Source organism: Sus scrofa, chromosome 10 (genome assembly GCF_054392235.1).
Source record: "Sus scrofa isolate SSC_HxYL_T2T_F1_AM1 chromosome 10, Sscrofa_HxYL_maternal_Yorkshire_Landrace_v2.0, whole genome shotgun sequence".
In the NCBI taxonomy this organism is placed as follows: Eukaryota; Metazoa; Chordata; class Mammalia; order Artiodactyla; family Suidae; genus Sus; species Sus scrofa.
In genome coordinates this window covers 52,364,153-52,368,312 of record NC_139392.1, presented here as the reverse complement: position 1 = coordinate 52,368,312, position 4,160 = coordinate 52,364,153, and the positions used below count along the sequence as shown (strand labels likewise).

The window sequence follows — 4,160 nt, the reverse complement described above, 5'->3', positions numbered from 1 at the left end:
ATCTGGCGTTGCTGTGACTGTGGCATAGGCCATGGCTACAGCTCCGATTAGACCCCTAGCCTGGGAACCTCCATATGCCGCGGGAGTGGCCCTAGACAAGACAAAAAAAAAAAAAAAGAAAGAATTTTCCATGGTGATGAGGATGATGCATATTTTAATAAGCATCTGTGTAAATGGGAGTGTGCCTTTATCAGAACTCCCTGTATGGTACACTTAAGTTCTGTGTAATTGACTGAAGGTAAAAACATACCTCAAGTTGAAACAAATTTTATCCTGCAGTTATTTTTCAGATTGTGGATAACTGAGGTTTCATCTGGCTAGTTGCCATGTCTCAGTGTGATTGGATTCACAGCATCTTGCCTTTGCTCACAGGTCAAAATGCAGATCTTTGTGAAGACCTTGACCGGCAAGACCATCACCCTGGAGGTGGAGCCCAGTGGCACCACCGAGATCCAGGATAAGGAAGGCATTGCCCCCCGACCGGCAGAGGCTCATCTTTGCAGGCAAGCCACTCCAGAAAGAGTCCACCCTCCATCTGGTCCTCCGTCTGAGGGGTGGCTGCTAATCCTTCAGTCTTGCATTCATAATGCCTGATGATGGCATTACTCTGCACTCTAGCCATTTGCCCCAATTTAAGTTTAGAAATTACCAGTTTCAGTAATAGCTGAACCTGTCCAAAATGTAAAGAAAGGTTTTGTTGCATGGTGAAAAAAAAAAAAAGGAAAGAAAAGAAAAAAGAAACAAACAAAAAACACACTAGTATGCTTGGTTTTAAATCAAATTTCCCACTTTTTCTTTTCAATAGTTAAAAAAAATGTAGTCACCTCTGTTGAATAGATTAAGAAATTACAAGACAATATCTGACTGTGAATTCAGAACAGATTTAAAGAAATTTGTGTTTTATGACTCACAAGGATACCTCCATGCCTTGGAAAATTAAATTCTTCCATGTGAAGACATGTTATTTTTTCCAGTTTCTACATTAGCTGTTGTTTTCTTTCCCATTAGAGAAATGCAAGAGACATCACTCCACTGTGAAACTTTTGAATACATTATTTTTTAGTCTTTAAACAAAGTTATTATATATTTTTTTATTTTAGAAATAACTCTATAAGCTGGAAAGCCATCATAAGTATACTTATGGCAGCAAATTTTTCCAACAATTGATTTTTTGTTGAGGTATAATTGACATATAACATTATATTAGTTTCAACATAATGAGATTCAACATGTGTAGACATTGTGAAACAATCTCCATAATGTCTAGTTAATGTCTGCCACCATATATACTTACAAAGTTTAAAAAAAATTTTCCTATGCTGAGATCTACTCCCTTAGCAACTTTCGAATAGGAAATACAGTAGTATTATTTTTTTTTTCTTTTTATCTTTTTAGGGCCACACCTGCAGCATATGGAAGTTCCCAGGCTAGGGGTCGAATTGGAGCTGCAGCTGCTGGCCTACACCACAGCCACAGCAATGTCAGATCTGAGCCACCTCTGTGACCTACACCACAGCTCATGGCAACACTGGATCCTTAACCCACTGAGTGATGCCAGGGATTGAACCCACCTCCTCATGGATACGCGTTGGGTTTGTAACTGCTGAGCCCCAGCGGGAGCCCCAAAAATATTATTAACTAGACTCATCAAAGCTGTACAATACATGCCCATGACTTGTTCTATAACTGGATGTTTTGACCTTTTGACCCCCTTCACTCATCTCACCTGCCCCTGCCCCACCCTTTTGGCAACCACCCATATATTATCTGTAAATGTATTATTTTTACAGCTCAATAAATAATAATAAAATTTTTTCTTTGCCATACATATCTAGCAACGCCACACAGTAAGAAGATAAGATAGTTTAAGAACTGGGCCTCTAGAAGTGGGACCAAAAACTCAAATGGGAGTTCCTGTCATGGCTCGGTGGAAACGAATCTAGCTGATCAGGATCACTTAGGTCGGGTTTTTTCCCTCAGGGTGGGGTGGCTTGTCAATTCCGGTGTGTGTGTGTGTGTGTGTGTCTGTGTGTCTGTGTGTGTGAGTGAGTGACTGGAGAGAATGAGAGCCTGTGCTTCACCATCTTCAGACTGCGGAGCCAGAGTGAGTCCGAACCTGCAGTTCTGTGGTGACCCTCCTATGGCTTGTGGTGGCCCTCTTGGGGCTTGGGGCTTATAAAGTCCCACCTATGCTAAGAGGCACCTGAAATATCTCTTCCGGGGGAGCCGTCAGGTGGACAAAGCAACTGTTCCCTGAGGCCTTGTCCTCGCTGTTGGTCCTGTTTCACCGTCACAGGGTGGGACTTCACGCACTGGGTAAATCAGCTTCCAAGCCCACTGTCTTAGAATGTATGGCTAAGAATATTAAGAAAGGATTTTCTGGAAATTATGGTGTTGAACGGGGTCCTGGAAAACTGTGTACTCTCTGTATTCTAGAGTGGCCCTCCTTTGGTGTCAGATGGCCTCCGTGAGGGACCGTAGATGTGCCCACAGTTCAAGCCGTATATAATATTATAACAGGAGACCCTGGACACGCAAACCAATTCCCATACATTGATCAATGGTTAGAAGTTGCCCAGTTGAGGCCCCCATGGGTTCGGTTCTGTGTCACAGGCCAGGGGCAGTGTAAGGTGCTAGTAGCCCAGTCCAAGAAGAAAATTTTGCCTTGAGAAAAGAAGCCACCTATTTTTCAAGGGGATGCCAAGGACTCGCCCCTTGAGCTACCTCTGTATGTGCGGCCAGCCCCTCCTTTGGGGGCTGAAGGTCCCCAGTGGCCAGATAGCACCGCCTTCTGTTTCTCCTCCTTCTCCTCCTCCTCCTCCTGAAGTCCCCAAGGCCATATGACTGCCACAGCCAGATTCACCGGAACCAGTGAGCAGGTGTCTCTGGTCAGCCCAGGGAGCAGCTCCAGAACTGCAAATGCCCTATGGGAGACACAGGGACCGCAGCAAATCACCCCCAATGGAACCATTCAAGAGGGGGGCAGGGACCAGTCTTTTACTACCAGCGCTTTTCCATGACAGACCTCCTCAACTGAAAACACCAAACTCCCTCATCTTCTGAAAAGCCTCAGGTGCTGATCAGCCTCTTAGAATCCATTTTCCAGACACATCATCCCACCTGGCTAGGCTGTCGGAAGCTCCTACTTGCTTTGTTTAAGACCAAAGAGCTGCGAGAAAGTGTAACAGAAGCCCAGAAATGCCTTCAGGCCAATGTCCCAGGGGATCTACTAGATGTGGAAAACTGGGCAAGGGAAGCCTTCCCAGAGGAAGAACCCCCCTGAGACCACACACAACACTGAAGGGGGAAGATATAATTTAGAAAGGTACTGGCAGGCCCTCCTACAAGGGGTAAAAAAAAGCCTACTAGCATGGCTAAGACCACTGAGATATTACAAAAGCCCGATGAAAGCCCAGCCAACTTCTATGAGAGACTATGTGAGGCTTATCGAGTCTACACCCCCTTTTAGATCCCGAGGCCCCTGAGAACCAGCAGGTGATAAATGCTGCCTTTGTGGGACAAGCCCAATCAGGTAGCCATAAAAAGCTACAGAAACTAGAAGGATTTGCAGGAAAAAAAATGCCACTGAATTTGTTAGAAATAGGTTTTTGTTAACTGAGATCAGGTGGCCTGCTGCAATGCAGAAAAGAGAATGAAACAAAAAGTGACATATCTGGGGCCGCTCTCTCATAACTGGTTCCCCCAGTGGGACCACCCCGTAAGGCACGGGACCCAAGGCCAGGAAAAAGGAGCCCCCAGCCCATGATCAGTGTGCTTACTGCACAAATGAATGCCCCAACCTCCCTGAGACAAGGACCAAAGCAGCACCCCTACCTAGCCGGTACCAATCTGAGCCATCCAGCACAAATCTGATCCACCTAGCCAAGTCCAATTAGGGGGGACAGGGCTCTCTCCAACTGGGGCCTGAGAGCCCATGGTCAGAATTCAAATAGGGGGCCACCCTGTAGACTTTACGGTAGACACAGGTGCCGAGCATTCAGTGGTCACACAACCTGTAGCTCCCCTCTTGGGGAAAGAACCACGATCGTTGGGGCCACAGGTGACCAAAGCTGCAGGCCCTTCTGTGGTCCCCAGTGGTGCCAGTTAGGAGGCCATGAAGTAATACACGAATTTCTTTACCTCCCTGACTGCCCAGTCCC

At 46.1% G+C, this 4,160-nt stretch overlaps 1 pseudogene; it reads left to right on the top strand.

The window, feature by feature from the left end:
* The first annotated feature begins 363 nt into the window (after positions 1–363).
* On the top strand, positions 364–706 carry LOC106505121 (ubiquitin-like; annotated as a pseudogene).
* The last annotated feature ends 3,454 nt before the right edge of the window (positions 707–4,160 follow it).